Source organism: Macaca nemestrina, chromosome 10 (genome assembly GCF_043159975.1).
Source record: "Macaca nemestrina isolate mMacNem1 chromosome 10, mMacNem.hap1, whole genome shotgun sequence".
Lineage (NCBI taxonomy): Eukaryota > Metazoa > Chordata > Mammalia > Primates > Cercopithecidae > Macaca > Macaca nemestrina.
In genome coordinates, this window is record NC_092134.1 from 122,008,456 (window position 1) to 122,020,851 (window position 12,396).

The 12,396-nt window shown below is 37.0% G+C and overlaps 1 long non-coding RNA gene and 1 pseudogene across 2 annotated transcripts in view; one reads left to right on the plus strand and one right to left on the minus strand.

Moving 5' to 3' along the window:
* Positions 1-12,396, minus strand: part of LOC105481291 (uncharacterized) — a 426,102-nt gene that overhangs the window by 175,873 nt on the left and 237,833 nt on the right. The gene's annotated exons all lie outside the window — the stretch shown is intronic.
* On the plus strand, positions 4,476-4,519 carry LOC112426828 (U7 small nuclear RNA; annotated as a pseudogene).

A 12,396-nucleotide genomic window follows, 5' to 3' on the forward strand; every position in this document is an offset into this window, starting at 1 on the left:
TAATCTTCAAAATTATTTTCTTCTAACTTTCACCACAAGCAAACAAATGAAACAATATAGAAACTTTCCAGAATGGTGCAGCTACTATAGAAAGCATTATGAATGTTCCTCGGATTAAAAATAGAACTACCTACTACATTATCCAGCAGTCCTCCTTCAGAGTATTTACCCAAAATAATTGAAACCAAGATCTCAAAGAGATATTTGCACTCCCATGTTCATTGCTATTTACAATAGCCAAGACATGGAAACAACCTAAATGCACATTAACAGATGAAAATAAAGAAAACGTGGCATATGCATACAATGGAATATTATTCAGCATTAAGGAAGCGGATCACGAGGTCAGGAGATCGAGACTATCCTGGCTAATACGGTGAAATCCCGTCTCTACTAAAAAATACAAAAAACTAGCCGGGCGAGGTGGCGGGCGCCTGTAGTCCCAGCTACTCAGGAGGCTGAGGCAGGAGAATGGTGTGAACCCGGGAGGCGGAGCTTGCAGTGAGCTGAGATCCGGCCACTGCACTCCAGCCTGGGAGACAGAGCGAGACTCCGTCTCAAAAAAAAAAAAAAAAAGAAGGAAATCTTGCAATATGCAACAACATGGATGTATTTTGAGGACATCATGCTACGTGAGGTAAGTCAGTCATAGAAGGACAAATATTGCATGATGCTATTTATCAGAGGTATCTAAAACAGTGAAGCTTATAGAGGCAACGAGTAGAATGCTAGTTGCCAAGGGCTAGGAAGCAGAAAATAGAGAGTTGCTAATCAAACATCAAAATAGATATAAACTTTCGGTTATGCAAGATGAATACATTCTAGAGATCTGCCATACCACATAGTGCCCATAGTTAATAATACTTTCTTGTACACTTAAAAATCTGTGAAGAGGGTAAAGCTCATGTTAAGTGTTCTTATCACAATAAAATAAAATACAGCAAAAAAATTTAATTAAAAATAAAAATATAAAAACTCTTATGGTCAAACTTTAGGATTTAAGGAGAGGACTAGTGGAATCACCTTAGGAGAATTTTACAAAATATACATCCCCATGCTCTGACCAATATATGCTGATGGGTTATTAGAGCCTGGTGAGGAGAGTAGGGAAAATGGATACGAGAATAGGAATTATGAAATTTAAAACTCTCTTCAGATGATGTTATGTTTCCCTAGCAATTGATTCAACTGAACATCTTATTTCTCAGTCCTCTTGTTTATTCTTCCATGAAGATAAAGGGAAATTTTACACATTATTGTTAATTATTCACTTTCTGTGTCACTAACTGGTAAAACAATGTGAAAAGCACATTATGATAAAATAGAAAAAAGTCATCCAAGTCCAACAATGAACAACTGCTGTGAGATGATCTAAGATTATCCTGCCCAGTCTGATTCTAATAGGAAAAGGAGGTATAAATGACAGATTGGAAATCTATCATACAAAAAGGAAATGTTTGTGAACTGGAACTTGGATTAAGGGAGTTGTTTTTGACTGTTTCATTTTGTTGAGATCAGTATGTTGCTCTGCTATCCAAACGACACAGAGGTAGAAAAGCAGTTGCCTAGTGAGAAGATTCCAGGGAACTGCAAGACCTTCAGAAATTTCCAGAGCCCATATCAAACCTGGACAGGCTCTACAACCACATGCTACTAATTGTAGCCACTCATGACTTAACCTGCTAAGTGGCTTTCCATGCTGTTGTAAAAGGGAAACAAAAACAGTTTTCAAACATAAACATTTGTTTCTCAGTTCATTGCCCAGGCTCACGTTCCCAGAGTACATGCTTTCTTGCTTCTTTGACATCACTCCCACCCAACCCAACAACTGTCATAATAAGCATGGCAGCTGCGGCAAAGTAGGACCACTATGAAATTAACACTGGAATGAGTCCCTAGGGGAGGACTGGAGGAGAACAGGATCTACGTGGGAGATGGCACACTTGGATGAAGATAGTTCATCATGAAAATTTCACGATGGAGTCAGTCAGGAGTGGCAGACCTTAAAGGGAGGGCATACATCTCAGAAAAAGTACAAGGTTATTTATGGAGTGCGGAAGAGACATTATGAGAAATTCTATTTAAATTTTGTATTATTCCTTTTTCATTTCTGTTTTCCCTGTATGTTTTAGAGTGAACAATATTTATTAATGTGGAAGCGCATTTTAACACATGCATATATGCTCATACGCATATACCGTGGGGTGTACAAGTTTTAAATTCTTACCAAGATGAATTGAAAATTAAAAATTAAAAAAATGGACAGTATTGATTTAGAGATTATAACTTTTTTTTTTTTTTTTTTTTTTTTGAGACGGAGTCTCACTCTGTCGCCCAGGCTGGAGTGCAGTGGCCGGATCTCAGCTCACTGCAAGCTCCGTCTCCCGGGTTCACGCCATTCTCCTGCCTCAGCCTCCGGAGTAGCTGGGACTACAGGCGCCCGCCGCCTCACCCGGCTAGTTTTTTGTATTTTTTAGTAGAGACAGGGTTTCACCGGGTTAGCCAGGATGGTCTCAATCTCCTGACCTCGTGATCTGCCCGTCTCGGCCTCCCAAAGTGCTGGGATTACAGGCTTGAGCCACCGCGCCCGGCCAGATTATAACTCTTAAATCTTCCACACTTTAGCCTTTAATTTCTTAGGCCAACATAATAAATTACTCAGTTTTAATAAATTGACATCATCTATCACATAAAATTAGTGGTTTAAGTCCCCTGGTATTGGCTCTGTGGTTTTTTTGTATTAAATTTTAAAATACTTTTGGTTTACATTTATATAGGAGCTATAAGCCTAAGAAATTTATACCTAATGTTAGCTTTGTAAACATTTAAATCATACCATAACAAATATTTTGTTAATATTGTTGGTTCATGAGGATTTCTTTCCCGCAAAAGGAGTCTCAACTTCTAAGTTTGAAAACAATGCTCTCAATCCAGACATGAAGCTGAATTTTTCTGTATAATTTAAGGGGAAAATCAAAATTGCAATTTTAATGTAAAATCAACAGAAAGTCAATAATTTCAAAAAAGCGACTTGGAAATGCAAGGACATGAATTTTTAAAAATCTGAAGATGTCAAGAATAAAAAGTATGTGGAAACATAGATAACAATGGGATATGTTAGAAGTATAACATTCTGTAGTCAAAAGTGAGCAGTAACTTTCAAAAATTAATAACCTTGACTATACATAACCATCAGTTATGTGTAAGGTACTATGTGATATGTGAGAGTGAAAGTATATTGCTATTAAATTGATTATAGGAAACCAAATTTACCATCCTGCTGGTTCCTTCACTGAGTTAAATACATCTTTAATGTGCTCATTTTATATTTGCAATAATGTCATGTTTTAATATTTGAAAATTATATTTTGACAGTTTTTGAAAATTCCACCAAGAAGTGCATTCCACCAAATTTTCGAAATTCCACCAAGAAGACCCAGACATGTCTTTTCTTGACTCCCCAAGTGATTCCAGTGGTTATCAAAATTTCCCTTCTTAGGCTCTATTTTTCTGTTTGCTTTGCTTTTCTGTCTCTGGCTTTGTTTCCTTTCCCAGTCCTTGTGCAACTTTGGTTCTGATTCTGGTTTGCTTTCCCAGTTGGTGACAGCAATGAAGAGGAATACAATTTTCTTGTCTGCCCATTCTGTAATCTCTGTCATGTAAAGATCAAGATTTATTCTCTGACAAGTGAGGAATGATAGATCATCTTTTTAACGGTATCTTACTTGTTTGTGATTGGGTTTGTTTTGGTTTTTTGTCTGTCTCACTTTTGCAAGATAAAACAGCCTTTTGAGACCTGGGCTGTCTTCTCATCAATGGGTAATTTATTTTTCTCTTCCTTATCTCTCCTAAAAGTTCTATGAATTGGACTTTCTACAAAGAAGGAAGTTCTCAGAGCCTTGATGGAAAGGATTATACCAAGTGCTTCTACTCATTGATACTTCAAGCAACAGACTCATGTATATTCAAGAAGCAGCAGAAAACCAGATTTGAACTGATGAGAGAAACTGATTGTGATTATTTGTTTGGAAAATTTTAGGTATAGTTTTAAGTTTTATGAGAGAAGCATTGTCTCTTTCTTCTTGATACATTGCTATCCCTTCATTTATTAACACTCTTTAAATGATACGTTATTTTCACTAACCCCTCAGAATTCATAAACAAATAAAGTCTCTTTTCTTTTAATGGTTAATGTAGTTTTTGTGCAGAGGATTAATAAGAATCTGTCCTCCATTTTACAAGGATATAATTTGACAGAACAATTACACAACCAAATTTGTTGAATTTTCTGGAGTTTTATATATGAAAATATATGTAATTATTCTTATGTAATAAACCTACCATTTTTTAATAAGTGCTGTTATTTGTTTGTTGTACCAGTTTCTACAAAGCCCTCCTAAGAAATTTGTCCATTCTATGACTAAGGGAATTTCTTCAGGCTAGAGAGAGAAATGATATCACATAAAGCCTTATATAAGTGTTACAGCTCTTTTAGAATTTGTCTGTCAGGTATTCCAATTTTTTTTTTTTTTTTTTTTTTACACCAGAAAATTCCTCACAGAAAAAGAAAAATCCTGGATCTTGAGGAAACAATGAAGAGCAAAGAATTAGTAAGCATTGGCAGTAAATAGAAAAGACTACTTTTTCTTCTTATTTATAAATAATGCATATGACTTTAAAGCAAAAGTTATAACATTGTCTTAAGGGATTTAGATGTATGTGATGTGATACACATGACACTTATGGCATAAAAATAGCAGCCTGGAGAGGAGGGCAAGTGAACCTGTGTAGTTGCAGGGTTCTACATCTTACAAAAAGCAATAAAATATTTATTCTAAATAGACTGCGAAAGTTAAGGACATATTATAAAATCACTAGGAAAATCACTAAACATAAATAATACAAAGAGGTATAGCTTAAAAGCCACAAAATACCTTATATACTGTCTCTGTCCATTTGTATTGCTATAAAGGAATATGTGAGGCTGGGCAATCTGTAAAGAAAAGTGGTTTATATTCAGCTCACATTTCTGCAGGCTGTACAAGAAGCATGGTGCTGGCACCTGCTTAACTTCCAGCGAGGTCCCCAACATGCATCCACTCAAGGCAGAAGGCCAAGGAGAGCTAGCCTGTATATTGATCATATGGTGAGAGAAAAGAAGCGAGAGGCGCAAGGTGCTACGTTCACTTTTAATAACCAGCTCTAGAAGGAACTTTTATAGAAACTAATAGAGTAAGAATTTATTATCAAGAGGATGGCACCAAGCTGTTAATAAGGGATCTGCCCCCATGACTCAGACACCTCCCATCAGGCCCCACCTCCAACACTGGGGATCAAATTTCAACATGAGACTTGGGAGGGGCCAAACAAACCTCATCTAAAACATAGCATACAGAGTTTTGGAAATATTTGAATAATTTTTAAAAGGTAGGAGAGGAACAATAGTGGAATAAAAAGAACAGCAGCAAACAGAAGAAAAAAAATGCTATGGTAGACATGAATCCAATCATATCAGCAATCTGATTAAATATTAACTATGCAATTCAAATAGAAGGCAGAGGTTCTCAGAATGGATTAAAAAAGCAAGGACAAATATACGCTGCCCAAGAGAAACACAATTTATATATAAAGAAAGACATAAGTCGAAATAAAATGGATTAAAAATATATATACCAAGCAAAAAGAATAAGAAGGTTGAAGTGCCCATACTAATATCAGATAAGTTAGACTTCAAGGCAAATAGTATTATCAGAGTTAATAAAAATAATAAAGGAAGACATAAAATTATAAACATGTATGAATCTACTACCAGAGATTTGAAATATATGAGATATGAAAGCAGAAATTGGCAAAATTAAAGGGAGGATTATACAATTCTATAATCAAAGTTGGAGATGTTACCACCTCACCCACAGCAATTGATGAAAGAACCAGACACAATCTCAGTAAAAACGTAATCTGAAAAATACCATGGACCACCATGACATAATTAACAAAATCAGCAACTGCAGAATTCACATGATTTTCAAGTGTATATGTAGATGATATATTCATTGTATTAGTTTGTTCCCACACTGCTATAAAGAACTACCTGAGACTGGGTAATTTATAAGGAGAAGAGGTTTGATTGGCTCACAGTTCCACAGGCTGTATAGAAAGCAAGGCTGGGGAGGCCTCAGGAAACTTACCATCATGGCGGAAGGCAGAGGGGAAGCAGGCACATCTCACCATAACAGAGCAGGAGAGAGTAAGCAAAAGGGGAAGTGCCACACCCTTTTAAACAACCAGATCTCATGAGAACTCACTCACTATCATGAGAACAGCAAGGGGAAAATCCACCCCCATTATCCAATCAACTCCCACCAGGTCCCTCCTCCAGCATTGGGAATTACAATTTGATACGAGATTTGAGTGGGGACACAGAACCAAACCATATCTTTCACCAATATAGAGCATAGAACCATAAAACAGGTTTCAATAAATTTTAAAAAATCAAAATTCTACAGAGTATGCTCTCTGATTGCAATAGAATTAAGTTGGAAATCAACAATGAAAACATACATATTACTGCAATACCTCTGAGATTTTAGAGCAAGCAAAAATTTCTCAGAACTCAAAGACCACAAATAATTAAAAATTTTATAAATTGGGCTTCCTCAAAATTAAAAATTTTGCTCTTTGAAACACATCATTAAGAAAATGAAAAGGCAAACTACTGGGCAAAATATTTTGCAACACATATGTATGGCAAAAAACTTTTATTCAGAATAGCTAAAGAACTCTCACAACTCAATGAGAAGACAAAAACCCAGTTTTAAAAGTGGGTAAAAGTTGTGAACACTTCACAAAAGAAGATACAAAGTATATGAAATATAAAGTACATGCAAAGATGCTCAACATCACTAATCATTAGAGATTTCATATTAAAATTACAGTAAGATACAAGTACACATTCATTAGAATGACTTTTTTTTTTTTTTTTTTTTTTGAGACGGAGTCTTGTTCTGTCCCCCAGGCTGGAGTGCAGTGGCACAGTCTCGGCTCACTGTAACCTCTGCCTCCTGGGTTAAAGTGATTCTCCTGCCTCAGACTCCTGAGTAGCTGGGATTACAGGAGCCCACCACCACTCTCAGCTAATTTTTGTATTTTTAGTAGAGACAGGGTTTCACCATCTTGGACAGGCTGGTCTTGAACTCCTGACATCGTGATCCTCCCACCTTAGCCTCCCCAAAGTGCTGGGATTACAGGCGTGAGCCACCATGCCCATCCAGAATGACTAAATTTTTAAAAATAAAAATAACCTTACGAAGCCTCAGTGAGATATGAAGCAACTAAAAATCTCATTCACTGCTTTGGGTTTGTATTAGTCTGTTCTCACATTGCTATAAAGAACTACCTGAGACTGGGTAATTTATGAAGAAAAGAGGTTGACTCACAATTCCTCAGGCTATACAAAAAGCATGACTAGGGAGTCATCAGGAAATTTACAATCATGGCAGAAGGCACAGGGGAAGCAGGCACATCTTACATGGCCAGAGAAAGAGGAAGATAAAGATGAGGGAGGTGCTGCACATTTTTAAACAACCAGATCTCGTGAGAACTCACTCATTATAATGAGAACAGCAAGGGGGAGATCTGCCTCCATGATCCAATCCCTTCCCACCAGACCCTTCCTCCAATCCCCTGTGTATAGGGGATTACAATTCGACATGAGATTTGGGTGGGGACAGAAATTCAAACCATATCAGATTTTGTGGAACAGCATGGCCGCTTTGGAAAACAGTTTGACATTTCACAAAGAGTTAAACAGTTACCTGCCATACAACTTAGCTATTCTACTGCTAGGTATTTACACAAGAGAACCCAAACATAAAAAATTTGTACATGAATGCTCATAACAGCTGTATTTTTAACAGTTAAAATCTGGAAACAACCCAAATGGCCATCAACAGGTGAATGGATAAACAGAATGTGATACATCCGTATCATGAAATACTAAACTATCGAGACACACAACAAGGATGAATATCAAAATTATTGTGCTTAGTGAGAGAAGCCAAGCAAAGAAGAAGAGTATATACTACATGACTGAATGTAAAAAACATTCCAGAAAATGCCATCTGCAGAGACAGGAAGTAGGTCAGTAGTTGCCTGAAGACAGACGAGAGACAGATTACAAAGAGGAAGAGAAAACTTTTGGCTGTGCTGAAAATGTTTTGTATCTGGATTTTAGAGATGATTTCATGGGTGTATACACACGTCAATGACATTGACATTGCCAGTGTCACTCGATCAAATTACACATTTTAAACATAGGCATTTTATGCACGCTGGACTTAATACCTGGGTGATGCGTTGACAGGTGTAGCAAACCACCATGGCACATGTTTACCTAGGTAACAAACCTGCACATCATGCACATGTATCCCAAGACTTAAAATAAACCTCTGAATTTTATTATACTTCAATAGAGATATAGGAAAATTTTAAAATAATTCAGTGTTGAGAGAGCAACTATAGAAAAAATAAGATGAGCCATGGGTTGATACTTTATTGAAGCTGGGAAACAAGTGCAAGGGTATTTATTACAGGCTCATCTTTACTTCTGCATATGCTTAAAATGTTGCTAATAAAATGTTTCTAAACTTCTGTAGAGAGCCTATGCAAAATACAATCTTGGTTTCTTAAGAAATCTGCAGAATTTTCTGGTCTTGGTAGTTGCTTAGCACTCTAATCTCTGTATTTGCTGACCATATTATAAGGTGACATAAACTAAGTATATTAGTTTATACTCTTGCTATACATTTGTAAATGAACCAGGCCAAAGACCAGGGTTTTTTTTTTTTTTTTTTTTTTTGGAGATCAAGAATTATTTTTGGAGATTATTTATGATTTTAATGTGGGACTGCTGAGGAAAAAAATATCCAAAATTTGGAAAAAGGCAAAAGGATGACTACATTTTCTTTCAAGTCATGCACGCACACATGTGTAGCACACACATTCAAAGATTATTTAATTCTCTAAATTATTTGCCTCTGTTTGGTTTACAATTTACTATTGATTAGGGTATTTTACCACTCAATCAGGGTAGATGTTAACTTGTAGAAAAACTTATGTTGGTGTACAGGAATGCTTGTGATTTTTGCACATTGATTTTGTATCCTGAGACTTTGCTGAAGTTGTTTATCAGTTGAAGAAGCTTTCGGACTGAGACAATGGGGTTTTCTAGATATAGGATCATGTCATCTGCAAACAGAGACAGTTTTGACTTTCTCTCTTCATATTTGAATACCCTTTATTTCTTTCTCTTGTCTAATTGTCCTGGCCAGAACTTTCAATACTATGTTGAATAGGACTGGTGAGAGAGGGCATCCTTGTCTTGTGCCGGTTTTCAAAGGGAATTCTTCCACCTTTTGCCCATCCAGTGTGATATTGGCTATGGGTTTGTCATAAAAGCTCTTACTACTTTGAGGTGTGTTCCATCAACACCCAGTTTATTGAGAGTTTTTAACATGAAGGGATGTTGACATTTATCAAAGGCCTTTCCTGCCTCTATTGAGATAATCATGTGGGTTTTGTCCTTAGTTCTGTTTATGTGATGAATTAAGTTTACTGATTTGCATATGTTGAGCCAGACTTTCATCCCTGGAATGAAATCGACTTGATCCTGGCAGATGAGCTTTTCGATGTGCTGCTGAATTCGGTTTGCCATTATTTTATTGAGGATTTTTGCATCAATGTTCATCAGGGATATTGACCTGAAGTTTTTTTGTTGTTTCTCTCCCAGGTTTTAGTATCAGGATGATGCTGGCCTCATAAAATGAGTTAGGGAGAAGTCCTTACTTTTTCAATATACCCAAAGGAAAATAAATCATTCTTTTATAAAGATACATGCATGCATATGTTCATTGCAGCACTATTCACAATAGCAAAGACATGGAATCAACCCAAATGCCCCTCAATGATAGACTGGATAAAGAAAATATACGACATATACACCATGGAATACTATGCAGCCATAAAATGGAACGAGATCATGCCCTTTGCATGGACATAGATGGAGCGCAAAGCCATCATCCTCAGCAAACTAACACAGGAACACAAAATCAAGCACCACGTGTTCTCACTTATAAGTGGGAGCTGAACATTGAGAACACATGGACACAGGAAGGGGAACAACATATACTAGAGCCTGTTGGGGGGCCAAGGGAGGGAGAGCATCAGAATACATAGCTAATGTATGCAGGGCTTAATACCTAGGTGACGGGTTGATAGGTACAACAAACCATCATGGCACACGTTTACCTATGTTACCAACCTGCACGTTCTGCACTTGTATCCTGGAACTTAATTTTTTTAAGAAAACTTATAATAATACAAATAATTCTTGGCAAATAACAATGAAAATAAATTTTGCCTCCTAGAGATTAGTAGAGATGTTATTACAGTAAATCCAAATGACTCCTGTCAGGTAAAAAACAAAAAAGATACTCCCAATATTATATTTAATTGCTCTAGAAGACATTGACTAGATTGTCCCTAACTTAGCAATCTTTCATTCAATTTTTTCAGTGACTACACTTGTTCTCTACTATACTCCTTTGAACCAGATTTATCACACTTAGGGCTAATTAAAAAGGTAAATCTTTAATGTGCTCACTTAAAAAAGAAATTGTGTAGAAATACCGAAATCCTGTATTAGTATCAGGCACACTATCTCTCCTTAAGGATCGAGTGGAGACATAAAGGAGCAAAGGCAAAATCAAACCACACTTTATTGATATTGGCACAGCCTGAAACCCCAGTGTGGAGCTCTATGTTAACGGTTCAAGAACTAAAGAGTGATTTCTCCTTCTTCCTAGCCCCAAAGCTAAATTTTGTTATCAAGCAGCTACCCCAGATTTTTTAAATGAAGAGAGTAAGGTGGGTGGTCACACTGCCCTATGGATCAGCCTGCCTGCCACTCGGAAGAAAGAGAGAAGAAAGGGTCATATCCATAGGCAACCTTTTAACCAATATTAACCCTTTGGCAAATGTGGCCTCATCAGCATCCTGAAATTTGATAAATCAAATTAGCCACAAAATTCTTTTTATTGTGGTAGCAAGGATTAGGAGAGGGGCTGGGCCTTGAGTTAGCTAATCCCCTAGATAGATGCCTATCTTCTATAGTAAAACAGATGTGAAAATAACGTGGGATGGGTTACAATCTAGTTGGAGAGGTCAGACTTTGGACATTAAGTAGTGTTAAACTAAATTTGGCCTGAGGATGTGAGTCCCTTCCAACTAACTGCAGCCTCACTTAGCACATAAACTAACAGAAGACCTAATTTAGGAGAACTCCTGTAACAATACCTGAGTCTCAGCCAGTGACTAACAGCTGAGCTTCAGTTCATTGCAGGTGGACAACTGATCAGACCTTGTTCAAAAAGGCAAACACCGAGTTGCAACCAAAAGAGCTATCTCTGCATCTTACTTCCTCTTCTGTTCATTAATGCTGCCTGACCACGTTGTGGGCTGGAGTTCTCCAAACTTGTTCTGGTTTTAAGGGTAGTAGGTTCAAGAATTATTCTTTGCTCAATGAAGCTCTGATAAATTTAACTTGATGAAAGTTTTTCTTTTAACAATAGTAAGAGAAGAGCTATTAATACAGATGTTCTAGGGTAAAGGAAGGAAATGTTACTATAGACTGGGGTGTTGTAAATGAACTTTGATGGGTGAAATGCAAGATTTTTTTTTTTGGAAAGAAACAGTGACAGGAAAATCCAGGAACGCTTTGGGATTCTAGGAAGTGGGAGAGTACAAGTTCTATCCTGAGATACCAATTCTAATTCTTAAGAAAGAAGAGAGACTTTAATACAAATTCATGCATATTTAAAGAAAATATAAAAAGATGATGAGGGGGAGGGGAGAGTCAATGCAGCAGGACCAGAGGCGCAATGCTAAGTTCTAACACACACTGACATCATTGCAATACCCTGGAATAAAGGAAGCCCTAACTTCCAGCAGTCAGGACTTCTCTCTCTGCAAGCATAGCCTCAAAGCACCTCTGAGGGATGGCTCCCAAGACATTTCATTGCTTGAAGTTTAGCAAGTTTGAATTACCCTCTAGACATCAACATTAACTTCAGAGGTACTCATTGTTAATCTCCTTCTAAAATAAATTGGATTGGATGAAAGAAAATAAATGGTGGAAGAAGGATGTGTTTGGTTGGGAAAAAGAAAAGAGGGTGTTACAGAGGCTCAACCCCAGACTGAGCAAACACTGAAGCTTGGTATGACACAGAACCTGCAGTGGAAAAGCCAGTCCTGGCTATGCCACTAGCTGTCTTGGACAAGCCATTTAACCACTCTGATCTTGTTTCCATATCTGTAAAATCAGAGAATTAAATCAAGAGA